Source organism: Nelumbo nucifera, chromosome 1 (genome assembly GCF_055504915.1).
Source record: "Nelumbo nucifera cultivar China Antique chromosome 1, China Antique-T2T, whole genome shotgun sequence".
Taxonomy (NCBI): domain Eukaryota; kingdom Viridiplantae; phylum Streptophyta; class Magnoliopsida; order Proteales; family Nelumbonaceae; genus Nelumbo; species Nelumbo nucifera.
In genome coordinates, this window is record NC_142649.1 from 53214866 (window position 1) to 53230386 (window position 15521).

The 15521-nt window shown below is 39.4% G+C and overlaps 1 protein-coding gene and 1 non-coding gene across 2 annotated transcripts in view; one reads left to right on the forward strand and one right to left on the reverse strand.

Annotated features, from left to right (window-relative positions):
* The window catches only part of LOC148803269 (uncharacterized), a 32989-nt gene that overhangs the window by 16317 nt on the left and 1151 nt on the right, over positions 1-15521 (forward strand). The window lies entirely within an intron of this gene.
* LOC148803270 (small nucleolar RNA R71) lies at positions 15329-15435 on the reverse strand. Its single transcript, XR_016081544.1, has one exon. It is a non-coding gene; the product is annotated as a small nucleolar RNA R71 (small nucleolar RNA).

A 15521-nucleotide genomic window follows, 5' to 3' on the forward strand; every position in this document is an offset into this window, starting at 1 on the left:
CTTTGAACTTTTCAAAGGATTCAGACTTGTGTCTCATTAGGTACACGTAACCATATCATGAAAAATCATCTGTGAATGTGATGAAATACACGTGTTGATTTTGTGTCCTAACACTCAGGGGACCACATACATCAGTATGTATTAGGTCAAGTGTGCCTGTACATCTTTCAGGCTTACCGTTAAATGGTCATTTCGTCATCTTGCCTTGTAGGCAAGGCTCATAGGTGGGAAGATCTTCTACAGCTAGAAAATCCAAAGGACCATCCTTTACCAACCTTGTGATTCGGTCAACACCGATGTGGCCAAGTCGGTAATGCCACAGACACGTGGGATTAACTATATCACGGGCTCTCTTCTTGGGGATTTCAGCTGACGTAGTTTCGGTTATGTTAGTTTCTAGAGAAGGATGTAGAACATAGAGACCGTTCTCCAGTTCCCCGTATGCGATGAATTTGTTATTTCTTTTAATAGTAATCGTATTACTAAAGAAGACAGAATAACCATCTGCACACAGTTTTGAGACAGAAATCAAATTTCTTCTTAAATTTTGTACATAAAGACAATCTTTCAGTACAATTATTCCTTCTCTAAAATATAATTCCGTGGTTCCTATGGCTGCGGCTGCAACAGTTGTAGTAGTCCCCAAGTAGAGTGTGACTTCTCCTTCACTCAGCCTTCTGCTTACCTTGAACCCCTGCAGTGAGTTACACGCATGAGTTGAAGCCCCGGAGTCAATACACCAGGATCCAGAAGCTACCAACAAATTGGTTTCTATAACACAAGTTTCGAATTTACCTTTCTTGGATTCCAGGTAGGCAGGACAATTCCTTTTCCAGTGGCCGGTATTCTTGCAAAAATGACAGGCATCTGATGCCTTGTCCTTCCTCTGTTTCTTGGGTTTGGTAGCCTTTTTCTGGGGCTTTCTCTTCGCCTTCCTTTTCTTGCCCGTTTTGCTAGTTTCAATAAGCATGGCAATGGGCTCATCCTTTTTAATCAATTCTTCGGCCCTCTGCAACATATTGATGAGTTCCTGCAAGCTAACGTTCAGATTGTTCATGTTGTAGTTCATGATGAATGGATTAAAGGATGGAGGCAGAGAGTTGAGAATAGCATCGATCTGAGTTACCAGATCCAGCCCGGATCCAAGAGCCTCTAGTTCGTTGATATAGCCCATCATCCAAAGACAATGGTCGTGAACTTGTTGGCCCTTGGACATCTGCGCGGTCATGAACTGTTTCAAGACCTTCTACCGAGTAGAACGATTCTGCTCTTCGTACATTGTCCTAAGACTGTCCAATACGTCTTTAGCAAGTTCGATATGATCGAACTGCCTCTGAATTGGATTGTCCAAAGAGGCAATGATATAGCAGCGGGCAAGGGAGTTTTTCTCCTCTCATTCTTGGTATTCTCTTCTTCGGGCCTCAGAAGCCCTATCTCCCGGACGATCCGGGGCAGGATTCTTTGCTACCTTGTCTAATTTCTCAGAGGTTAAGACCAACATAAGGTTCCTATACCAGTCAGCATAGTTTGGGCCCTTCAACTTGTTGTCATCAAGTAGCTTTGCAAATGATCCGTTTGCCATTTTCTGATAAAAAAAGCAAACATCAGTCCACGACCTAATTTGATTCATGTTCATTTCATAGATATGGATTTTAATCTACGATCCATTTCCATTTATTCATCTCTGAGATTTCCCTCCTTTCTCAGTGACGGAGACTACGGGTTGTCTCTGGAAATGTGGGAAATCACTTAGGGTGCATGAAGCCAACTATTTCAGCTGCATAACCCCACCACCTTTCTGTGAAGGATCATATCCACTCATCATATGAGTTTTCCCTTTGGCCTCTGTCAGACAAGGTTCAGAGCCGTTTTCAGGTAAACCTTTCTGTCCAGTGAGTGCTTACCCATCATATTCGTGAACGCCAAGGTACCGTGAGAGAGTTCCCATTTTCTGGTGAAGACCCTCCCACATCGGTCTATGACGCCCCTATCATCTTATGAAACACTTAAACAAGCCCAACAGCAAATGGATAGCCCATTTTCTGGTGCGTTTCCTCATTACTGAAGGACCCATCCTCATGCTAATGATGGAAGGCCTTTAGAGAGTTCATCATATGAATCTCCCTATCACATGCACTCATATTATCTCGAGGGAACAGATAATTACGCCCTAGTTCTATCTTTAGGTCAAACCAAAGTGGCTTCCACTGACTTTCATAAAGCCAGATTTTGGTGGGCCTAAATCGGCTAGGGTTCCGCACGAGACATCATGATGAGGTGTGAGGCCCACCACTGAGGGAGGTATTCCAATGACCAAAAGGGACACCATGGCAATGATGTGCATTCAGCCATGGTGTGCGAAAGAGCCACTGTCGATTGAGCATGGGCCAAGTACTTATGGCCCATGTACGTAGCACATCACACATCCATACATCACATGTAGGGATAAATTGATCCAATCAATTAATTATCTGTAAAGCCCATTTGAAGCCCATTTTAAATCCATAATATTAACCATTAATATTATCTAGGTATATGGGCCGAATGGTTCAACCCATATAGCTTTTAAGGGTTAGGTGGGCTTTTAGCAGTTTTAACTGTTTAAAACTGGGCCTTTACAGGTTGGGCCGAATTAACCATTTAATTAAATATCAATCCTTAGGCCCATTAGTGGGAAATTAGGGCTGACTTTCAGCCTTGATTAAACCCTAGATTCGGTCCAAACAGTTTGAACCAATCTTGGTTCGAATGGGTCTAGGGTTTGATCTTTAATTAAATCATTAATTCAAGAAAATAATCTAAAATTAATTATTGATAAAAGAAAAACAACATTCAGTAAATCAGGGCTGTTCGCACAATCCATCCTGCAAAACAGAGGTTAGATCATGGAATGCAGTTTAACAAACTGCAAATCGCAGATGGCAATTCTCCCATCTGCGAAATCTTCTTCTCTGCGAAATCTCCCTTTCTGCGCCGCCATCTTCGATCCAATATTAAAATAAATAGAAATCCTATTTCTATTAATAATTACATCAGATCGAATACCTATAAATTGAGTCTAGAAAAAAATAAAAAAATTATTTATAGACCAAATGTAATAAATAAATCAAGAAACTGCAAATCTTGCAGGTTCCCTGCGCAAACCAAGATTTCGATCTCCTCTTGTACGAACAGCCCATAGATGGCAATTCTCCCATCTGCGAAATCTTCTTCTCTGCGAAATCTCCCTTTCTGCGCCGCCATCTTCGATCCAATATTAAAATAAATAGAAATCCTATTTCTATTAATAATTACATCAGATCGAATACCTATAAATTGAGTCTAGAAAAAAATAAAAAAATTATTTATAGACCAAATGTAATAAATAAATCAAGAAACTGCAAATCTTGCAGGTTCCCTGCGCAAACCAAGATTTCGATCTCCTCTTGTACGAACAGCCCATAAATCAAGAAAATCATAAAAAACAATTCTAAATAATAATCAGATTTATGTAAAATTAATTTCAGATTATTCGCCCATTAATTTTGGGAACAAATTTCCCAAAACCCATATCTGCGCAAATTGGGTAGAACACCTTCTGCCCAATTGCGCAGGTTCAGATCTGAAACAAACTGGTTCAAGATTTGAACCATGGCTCTGATACCACTGAAGGGATGAGAGATCCATCCTATGGACGCCCAAAGATTGCGGAATAAGGGGCGAATTTCAAAAAATTTTCTCTCCCTTCAACTGGGAATCGCATTCCCTATTTAGAAAATCATATTTTCAATGATCAATCTTGAACTATAAACTGAACCAGATCTGAACCAAAAGGAGTGGGAGAGGATTATACCTGATACGGAGAAATACTATCTCCCAATGGAGGTGTTCACGCCCAAGGAAGGATCCAAAATCTGCTCCCACTGAAGATGGCGCAGTGAAGGATGGAGCAGAATCAGCAATGTTCTTCAAAAGAACTTGACCCTTCGCAAGGACGGCTTGTGAGTACAGCTCCAATCAATCTTTTCCCAAAAGATTGAAATCAAGATCCAATCTTGATTGCTCCCAAGAACTGGAGATCGAACTGAAGGAATGGCAATGGCAGGAAGGTGGCGGCAGAAGAGAATTCGCAGTTTTTAGGAAATCTCTTAATCTCTCTTTCTTAAAGAGAAGAATGCTATTGATGTTATTGTGTTTTTCAAGGCTGCCGCCCCCTTCCCCTTTTATAATCATAAAGGGATCAGCTCCTAATCAGATTAGGAGTTGTTAATCCAAATCATATTTGTGTTAGAAGTCCCTTAGTGATAAGGGATAATCCTTATCTTATCTGCAGATCAGATCAGCTGTCTCCTAATCTAATTAGGAGGTTTTCAGATCTAAATCTTATTTAGATCTTGGACTCTCTGAGTGGATAGGGTCTAAGCCCAATCCTTTTCACTGACCCACTTCAAAATTCGCCCCCTTTAAATGACTGATCAAATCAGCCCAGTTCAAAATGGGCTTAAGGCCCATTTAAGGTTATGTACTCAAAAACCTTCCAAATTGCTGCCCAGTTGGGCTTCCTTGTATGGCGTGGGACCCAAGCATTGATCTACACATCAGCCATATGGGTTCAGCCCAGCCTTTGTAACAAGGCCTGGCCGAATGCATTGCTGAAGACAGTGTACCCCCTGAAACCCATCATATGAGTTTTCCCTTTGGCCTCTGTCAGACAAGGTTCAGAGCCGTTTTCAGGTAAACCTTTCTGTCCAGTGAGTGCATACCCATCATATTCGTGAACGCCAAGGTACCATGAGAGAGTTCCCATTTTCTGGTGAAGCCCCTCCCACATCGGTCTATGACGCCCCTATCATCTTATGAAACACTTAGACAAGCCCAACAACAAATGTATAGCCCATTTTCTGATGCGTTTCCTCATTAATGAAGGACCCATCCTCGTGCTAATGATGGAAGGCCTTTAGAGAGTTCATCATATGAATCTCCCTATCACATGCACTCATATTATCTAGAGGGAACAGATAATTACGCCCTAGTTCTATCTTTAGGTCAAACCAAAGTAGCTCTCACTGACTTTCATAAAGCCAGATTTTGGTGGGCCTAAATCGGCTAGGGTTCCACACGAGACCTCATGATGAGGTGTGGGGCCCACCACTGAGGGAGGTCATTCAATGACCAAAAGGGACACCATGGCAATGATGTGCATTCAGCCATGGTGTGCGAAAGAGCCACTGTCGATTGAGCATGGGCCAAGTACTTATGGCCCATGTACGTAGCACATCACAAATCCATACATCACATGCAGGGATAAATTGATCCAATCAATTAATTATCTGTAAAGCCCATTTGAAGCCCATTTTAAATCCATAATATTAACCATTAATATTATCTAGGTATATGGGCCGAATGGTTCAACCCATATAGCTTTTAAGGGTTAGGTGGGCTTTTAGCAGTTTTAACTGTTTAAAATTGGGCCTTTACAGGTTGGGCCGAATTAACCATTTAATTAAATATCAATCCTTAGGCCCATTAGTGGGAAACTAGGGCTGACTTTCAGCCTTGATTAAACCCTAGATTCGGTCCAAACAGTTTGAACCAATCTTGATTCGAATGGGTCTAGGGTTTGATCTTTAATTAAATCTTTAATTCAAGAAAATAATCTGAAATTAATTATTGATAAAAGAAAAACAACAATCAGTAAATCAGGGCTGTTCGCACAATCCATCCTGCAAAACAGAGGTTAGATCATGGAATGCAGTTTAACAAACTGCAAATCCCAGATGGCAATTCTCCCATCTGCGAAATCTTCTTCTCTGCGAAATCTCCTTTTCTGCACCGCCATCTTCGATCCAATATTAAAATAAATAGAAATCCTATTTCTATTAAAAATTACATCAGATCGAATACCTATACATTGAGTCTAGAAAAAAATAAAAAAAATTATTTACAGATCAAATGTAATAAATAAATCAAGAAACCGCAAATCTTGCAGGTTCCCTGCGCAAACCAAGATTTCGATCTCCTCTTGTACGAACAGCCCATAAATCAAGAAAATCATAAAGAACAATTCTAAATAATAATCAGATTTATGTAAAATTAATTTCAGATTACTCGCCCATTAATTTTGGGAACAAATTTCCCAAAACCCATATCTGCGCAAATTGGGTAGAACACCTTCTGCCCAATTGCGCAGGTTCAGATCTGAAACAAACTGGTTCAAGATTTGAACCATGGCTCTGATACCACTGAAGGGATGAGAGATCCATCCTATGGACGCCCAAAGATTGCGGAATAAGGGGCCAATTTCAAAAAATTTTCTCTCCCTTCAATTGGGAATCGCATTCCCTATTTAGAAAATCATATTTTCAATGATCAATCTTGAACCATAAACTGAACCAGATCTGGACCAAAAGGAGTGGGAGAGGATTATACCTGATACGGAGAAATACTATCTCCCAATGGAGGTGTTCACGCCCAAGGAAGGATCCAAAATCTGCTCCCACTGAAGATGGCGCAGTGAAGGATGGAGCAGAATCAGCAATGTTCTTCAAAAGAACTTGACCCTTCGCAAGGACGGCTTGAGAGTACAGCTCCAATCAATCTTTTCCCAAAAGATTGAAATCAAGATCCAATCTTGATTGCTCCCAAGAACTGGAGATCGAACTGAAGGAATGGCAATGGCAGGAAAGTGGCGGCAGAAGAGAATTCGCAGTTTTTAGGAAATCTCTTAATCTCTCTTTCTTAAAGAGAAGAATGCTATTGATGTTATTGTGTTTTTCAAGGCTGCCGCCCCCTTCCCCTTTTATAATCATAAAGGGATCAGCTCCTAATCAGATTACGAGATGCTAATCCAAATCATATTTGTGTTAGAAGTCCCTTAGTGATAAGGGATAATCCTTATCTTATCTGCAGATCAGATCAGCTGTCTCCTAATCTAATTAGGAGGTTTCCAGATCTAAATCTTATTTAGATCTTGGACTCTCTGAGTGGATAGGGTCTAAGCCCAATCCTTTTGACTGTCCCACTTCAGAATTCGCCCCCTTTAAATGACTGATCAAATCAGCCCAGTTCAAAATGGGCTTAAGGCCCATTTAAGGTTATGTACTCAAAAACCTTCCAAATTGCTGCCCAGTTGGGCTTCCTTGTATGGCGTGGGACCCAAGCATTGATCTACACATCAGCCACATGGGTTCAGCCCAGCCTTTGTAACAAGGCCTGGCCGAATGCACTGCTGAAGACAGTGTACCCCCTGAAACCCATCATATGAGTTTTCCCTTTGGCCTCTGTCAGACAAGGTTCAGAGCCGTTTTCAGGTAAACCTTTCTGTCCAGTGAGTGCATACCCATCATATTCGTGAACGCCAAGGTACCATGAGAGAGTTCCCATTTTCCGGTGAAGCCCCTCCCACATCGGTCTATGACGCCCCTATCATCTTATGAAACACTTAGACAAGCCCAACAGCAAATGGATAGCCCATTTTCTGGTGCGTTTCCTCATTAATGAAGGACCCATCCTCGTGCTAATGATGGAAGGCCTTTAGAGAGTTCATCATATGAATCTCCCTATCACATGCACTCATATTATCTAGAGGGAACAGATAATTACGCCCTAGTTCTATCTTTAGGTCAAACCAAAGTAGCTCTCACTGACTTTCATAAAGCCAGATTTTGGTGGGCCTAAATCGGCTAGGGTTCCACACGAGACCTCATGATGAGGTGTGGGGCCCACCACTGAGGGAGGTCATTCAATGACCAAAAGGGACACCATGGCAATGATGTGCATTCAGCCATGGTGTGCGAAAGAGCCACTGTCGATAGAGCATGGGCCAAGTACTTATGGCCCAAGTACGTAGCACATCACAAATCCATACATCACATGCAGGGATAAATTGATCTAATCAATTAATTATCTGTAAAGCCCATTTGAAGCCCATTTTAAATCCATAATATTAACCATTAATATTATCTAGGTATATGGGCCGAATGGTTCAACCCATATAGCTTTTAAGGGTTAGGTGGGCTTTTAGCAGTTTTAACTGTTTAAAACTGGGCCTTTACAGGTTGGGCCGAATTAACCATTTAATTAAATATCAATCCTTAGGCCCATTAGTGGGAAATTAGGGCTGACTTTCAGCCTTGATTAAACCCTAGATTTGGTCCAAACAGTTTGAACCAATCTTGGTTCGAATGGGTCTAGGGTTTGATCTTTAATTAAATCTTTAATTCAAGAAAATAATCTGAAATTAATTACTGATAAAAAGAAAAACAACAATCAGTAAATCAGGGCTGTTCGCACAATCCATCCTGCAAAACAGAGGTTAGATCATGGAATGCAGTTTAACAAACTGCAAATCCCAGATGGCAATTCTCCCATTTGCGAAATCTTCTTCTCTGCGAAATCTCCTTTTCTGCACTGCCATCTTCGATCCAATATTAAAATAAATAGAAATCCTATTTCTATTAATAATTACATCAGATCGAATACCTATACATTGAGTCTAGAAAAAAATAAAAAAATTATTTACAGACCAAATGTAATAAATAAATCAAGAAACTGCAAATCTTGCAGGTTCCCTGCGCAAACCAAGATTTTGATCTCCTCTTGTACGAACAGCCCATAAATCAAGAAAATCATAAAGAACAATTCTAAATAATAATCAGATTTATGTAAAATTAATTTCAGATTATTCGCCCATTAATTTTGGGAACAAATTTCCCAAAACCCATATCTGCGCAAATTGGGTAGAACACCTTCTGCCCAATTGTGCAGGTTCAGATCTGAAACAAACTGGTTCAAGATTTGAACCATAGCTCTGATACCACTGAAGGGATGAGAGATCCATCCTATGGACGCCCAAAGATTGTGGAATAAGGGGCGAATTTCAAAAAATTTTCTCTCCCTTCAACTGGGAATCGCATTCCCTATTTAGAAAATCATATTTTCAATGATCAATCTTGAACCATAAACTGAACCAGATCTGAACCAAAAGGAGTGGGAGAGGATTGTACCTAATACGGAGAAATACTATCTCCCAATGGAGGTGTTCACGCCCAAGGAAGGATCCAAAATCTGCTCCCACTGAAGATGGCGCAGTGAAGGATGGAGCAGAATCAGCAATGTTCTTCAAAAGAACTTGACCCTTCGCAAGAATCAACTGGACGGCTTGTGAGTACAGCTCCAATCAATCTTTTCCCAAAAGATTGAAATCAAGATCCAATCTTGATTGCTCCCAAGAACTGGAGATCGAACTGAAGGAATGGCAATGGCAGGAAGGTGGCAGCAGAAGAGAATTCGCAGTTTTTAGGAAATCTCTTAATCTCTCTTTCTTAAAGAGAAGAATGCTATTGATGTTATTGTGTTTTTCAAGGCTGTCGCCCCCTTCCCCTTTTATAATCTTAAAGGGATCAGCTCCTAATCAGATTAGGAGTTGCTAATCCAAATCATATTTGGGTTAGAAGTCCCTTAGTGATAAGGGATAATCCTTATCTTATCTGCAGATCAAATCAGCTGTCTCCTAATCTAATTAGGAGGTTTCCAGATCTAAATCTTATTTAGATCTTGGACTCTCTGAGTGGATAGGGTCTAATCCCAATCCTTTTAGCTGACCCACTTCAGAATTCGCCCCCTTTAAATGACTGATCAAATCAGCCCAGTTCGAAATGGGCTTAAGGCCCATTTAAGGTTATGTACTCAAAAACCTTCCAAATTGCTGCCCAGTTGGGCTTCCTTGTATGGCGTGGGACCCAAGCATTGATCTACACATCAGCCACATGGGTTCAGCCCAGCCTTTGTTACAAGGCCTGGCCAAATGCACTGCCGAAGACAGTGTACCCCCTAAAACCCATCAAATGGGCTCTACGAGCCCAACACTTACCCTAAGAGGTCCCTGGGCCAAGCCACCTTGTAACACCCAGGGACTGTGGGCAGATGCAAGATTAGCCCATCAGGTGTTATCCTCAATGGGCTTACACTTAACCTCTCAGCCCATAATGATCATACACTGCCCGACAAGAGAGGACCTCTCCCTCGGCTGCAAGGAACAATGTTGCACTCTCCACTCATATGGATCCCGGGAATTAAAACCTTCTTGCAAACATTTTACAAACCATATATATACTTTTATATCTTATATAAAATATATTTTGCAAAACAAATCTCAACGGTTGAAATTGGCTGCCGGCAGTCTTGGTTTCCATCAGTGAGAGTGCATCCCCGATCATTACCTTTGTCCGACAAAGGGGCTGATCCTGTCACTATGATCATCCACTCAGATGAATTCTCAGACTGTCCCAACATACCCAGATTTTGACCCCCGCTAAGGATCTCACTGATTGGTACATCAAAGATAGCCCAATCCGACACCTAGTGTAGTATCATAATCAAGTCTAGGGGTCGGGTGTAACTTTCCAGTTTTGCCCATCAATCTCCAAGGTCCAGGGCAATACTGAAAATCTGGTCCAGTTCAAAGATTCAATTAATCCTACACTGTATGTGCCTAGGGTCTCACCCTGGCAACTGAGACAGGCCACCCCAACCGACTTGGTGGCACCACAGTGTCAGCCTTGTCAGGATAGGTCTCCCTAGACCGACCCACTGGCTGTGAACATTCTAAACTAACACGAGTCTCAATCAGTGTCCAGTTTAAGGGTGTTACACAGAAACATACCAAGGGAACATGAATCAAATATGTATCTTTATTCATTTACAATAAACTCATAAAGTACATCATTCTGATTGAAGCTAAGGGCATATAAAACTGTCTAACAAACAGGTGGATGGAGAGTCGGGTCAAGTCCTAGAGATACTTTTATATGATGGACCTGGTTCTGTTTTAATTTGGCGTAAATCAAGTCCTAGAGATACTATCCATATTTTGGTCTCGATTCATATCTAAATGTTCTTTCTCTACAGATGAGCTACTTGAAGGTTTGTCATGTAATCCTTAGTATTTGTTGTACGGCCTGAAGTCTGAGGTATTTGGGGCTGAAAACAGTCCTGGGAAATTTTGAGCTTCTGGCTGTATATTACTTTTGAAGCTCGTAATCTGAAGAATGTCTGTGTAACCAACCATGTGGGGAGAACTTTGGCATGTGTAACGATGACAATTAAATTTTGGTTCTCATCTCTATACATTGTTTCACATTTTGTGATGAAAAATCTCGCATTTTTAATTAGTTCTGTCTTATTGATGGAAAATTCTGTTTATCTCAATAACTCATTTTTATTTTTGCTTAAACTGCACTTAAATCTGAGGTTGCCATTCAAGGATTTCATCTTTAGGCTGAATTGGTGAATAAACATGTGGGGAAACTTGTACATGTGTATTTTATTTGAAATCCACCATCAAAGAGGAGACATTCAGGCTGAGTTTTTATTTGATTCAGGACTTTAAAAGTTAGGTTTGATGTGTAATTGAATAACCTAGGTCTTGGAAGCCTTTATGCTGGATTTTTTTGTTAGAGTTACTAAACCACAATTAGATTCGATTTTTTTAAGTTAAATTTCTTGCTTGAACTTTTTTCTTTATAGATAAACAAACAAAATTTCTTGCTTGAATTAGGAAGGATGATTCTAGAGTAGAACCACCCACCTTGCTACATTTTTTTTTTTTTTTGAATGAAAATTTGTTATCCATTTTCAGGGTGGGAGGCTTTTGAAGGAGAAACTCTTCATGGATACTAGCAGAAGAGATCGTCATCTGCACTGGTGCCCAAGTATGTTAACTTGGATGACAAAATTCTATTATTTCAGCAGTACAGTACAGCCTTCAAATTATAATTCTAATTATTATTAGGGAGAAGTACCAATCAGCCCAGATCAGAATTTACTAGGCCCAAGTGAATTGATGCCAAATTCACGGGCAGGATGTGGTTTATAGGGGGGTAGAGGGCTAGTTGTAGGGGGGCTGGAATTTAGAATTCTGCATCGTGTGTTTCCATACTTTTCTCTTATTATTATTATTATTAGAGGAAAATTAGATAAAATAATTCCAACCAATAAAATGCCATCATGCGGGTCCCACCAATTTTTTTTTTCTTATTCATAGTTTACCACCTCTCTTTGGCTCATATGCATCCTTCTTCCCAAGAATACAAGATCTCTTTTTAGAATATGAAAAGCACCAACAAAATGGAAAACATGAGAGGTCAATATGCTCTATTGTTTCAACTTTGAAAGAATTCTTCTCGTAGGCAAAATCAAAAAATCAATGTCTGTGGATTGGTATGAAGAGGGCGCTACTTGTGATTTCAGCAACAACCACACCTCTACTTGGATGTTCAAATTTATCATTGCAATGCAGTTTCGAGTATTAGATTTAAACGTCTGGTTTGTTTGAAACAAGAAAGGAAGAAACTGCATTGGAGCACCCCCTTTTAAAATTGCAATGCCATTGAATTGGCAGAACTTTTACAGTGCTTCGATAAAAAACAGAGTTCTAAAGCTTGGGTTTATTTCACTTGTTTGAACTTTGAACTTTAAATATAGAGCTTTGATGAAAATAGGTAAGGCAAATCGTTTTAAGTACCTCATTCATATAGAGAGTCATCCCGTCTTCTTATTTTCTTGGGTTACGCTTTTGGGTGTTCTTTTAAAATTTAAATCCTCATAGGGGAGATATAAGTATTTACATGAAACTTCGTGAGAGGTGTTAAGTGCAAGCTTTTTGGGGAGTTACTTACCCAAATAGGAGATGAGTATCACTTACAAGGGAAAATAATTTTTTTGTGGATCTCACATAAATCTGAAAAAATAACATGAGTATCTTGATCAATGAAAACCAAAATCTCATTGAGCAACTTTCTCCCTCTCAAAAGAGTTTATATTTGTGCCTAGGGATGCAAACGGATCGGATTGGATTCGAATTAGGGTATATCCAATTCCGATCCGATACTGTTCATGGAAGATCTGATCGGGAAGTTGGATCATTGAATTTGATCCGATCCGATTTGTTTTCTTTAAAATAAAAATAAAATATACTAATTTAAATAAAGAAAAGCAAAAAATACTATTTTTTTAATTATTTTCGTCATATATATACATGTTTTTATAAAAAATAAATAATATATTAAATTTACAAAAATACAATATAAATAATTGATGAGAGGAGAATTTATCATATTTTTATCCCCAAATACTCTGTCTTTTATACTAAATTAGCACCTAATTGGACTCATATTTCTGTTCAGGGCATGAAAGAAGGCATCAAGAGCAAAGAAAGACAAATCGGATGTTTTTTCACAGTTTCGACATTGTTCAGTGATCTGGGCCTAACTCACGTCTCCAAACTCTGAATGGGCTGATTCAAGATCTACTGAAAAGATAAGAGAAAAATCCACAACTTTCATATTTTGGGCTTTCGCTGATTCGGCTTGCATCGAAGTCAAATCTGGGCCCGAAGTCGGGGCAATTTTGTAGGAAGGCCAAATCCGCAGCTGAAGCCCAACTCGCAGAAAAGCCTGGTTGAAGCCCAATTCGCAAAGGAGGTCTATTACGAATCCAAAAACAAGAAACTAAGAAGAATCCTTCCAGATCTAAATTCTTGATGTAATCTTAGAGAGATAAAGGGATTGAGTTCATTAGATAAAGAGATAATATTAGAATTAGGATAGGACTTTCCGTTCTTGTAAGATTAACTTCAAGAGGAAGTAGGAGACCACCCCCCTCCCCTTCAATCTATATAAAGGAGGGGGTGGACCAGCTAATGCATCACTAAATCACTCAATTTCTGATTTGAATCAAGAAGCAAGGAGCAATCAGTCAAGAAGGGTTCAAGAATTCAAGAATTCAAGAAGAAGGTGGCGGCAAGAAGAGGAGATCTCAGCACCATGGGCGAATCCAAAAGTTCTTTCTTCCCCTTTGTTTGCTTTAATTCTTACATCATGAACTGATTTGTTTCTTGCTAGGGCTATGGAAAGCCTAACTATGATAATGAATATATTTTTATCTTCTTGATTTATCCAAGATTGTGATTTCCATATAGTCTATGAATTATTGTGCTTAATGCAATTAAGAGCTTGGCCACCTCTTAATTGATTTGGGTTATATGAATGAATTGAGAGAGAAATTCACATAATTGACAGAATAATTCATAGTGTGAATTGAATGGTATATAGAGATATATATACATGATTCATCTAAATTTAATGGTTTTTGTGCACTTAATGCACTTCCATCTTGAGAGCTCTACTCGAGAGATCTAAGGGTTACCTGATGGGCGTAGGTTTAGTATATCTCGAGAGAGAATATTAAATAAATTTGGGAAAATCTCAGTTTATGGGAATGACAATTAGTCTTGGATAATCAGACCCATCAATATTCATTACATTGGTTAGGTGGACCAAAAGTCCTAGCGATTTCACCATTTGCATATTCGATTAGTGATCATCCTTGTTTTTATTCTCTTTGTTCCAGTTTATTTTCAGTAGTTCTTGCTCAATCCTAAATTTCGATTGTTCAAATAATTAGGGAAAACTGTGATTCTAATACTTATTTTGTTAAATCCCCGTGGGAACGATATTATTATACTACTTGATAACTTGTGCACTTGCTAGGGTTATATTTATAGCTATCAAGTTTTTGGTGCCGTTGCCGGGGATTTAGTCCTAAAATAATATTAGAATTTGTCAACCTTGATTAATTTGGACCTTTTATTTCTGTTATTATTTTCTTTTTATTTGTTTTTATTTTTATTTGTTCGAATTCTGCTGGTTCAGATTTACTAGTGCATGACACGCACTAGACAGGAAGGATTAGCAGAATTCGATCCTGAGATTGAAATGACCCTTCGCTTGTTGCAAAGGGCCAACAAAGGAAAAGCAAGAGAAGAGGTTGTTATTTCTGAACTAGCCATAGAGATAGAAGGAGAGATGGCAGAAGGAAATTGCACCCTCTTGGACTATGCTTGTCCAAACATTGATGGGGCGACATCCAACATTTGCAAGCTTACCATCCATGCCAATAATTTTGAAATAAAGCCTGCAATAATTCAAATGATCCAAACTAGTATTCAGTTTAGTGGATTACCAAGTGATGACCCTAATGCACACATCGTTAATTTCCTTGAAATATGTGATACCTTTAAACATAATGGAGTAAGTGATGATGCTATTTGGCTAAGATTATTTCCTTTTTCATTGCGTGATAGAGCTAAAGATTGGCTCAACTCACTCCCTGCAGGAAGTATCACCACTTGGAATGATCTAACCCAGAAATATTTGGCTAAATATTTCCTTTTTCATTGCGTGATAGAGCTAAAGATTGGCTCAACTCACTCCCTGCAGGAAGTATCACCACTTGGAATGATCTAACCCAGAAATTTTTGGCTAAATATTTCCCACCCTCCAAAACAACAAAGCTAATTAATGATATTACTACTTTTGCTCAATTTGAGAGGGAATCCTTGTATGAAGCATGGGAAAGATTCAAGGAGATGCTTAGGAAGTGTCCCCACCATGGGATACCAATTTGGCGACAAATACAAACTTTTTATAATAGTATTACCCCCTCTAATCGGTCCATTATTGATGCAGCTGCAGGTGGTACAA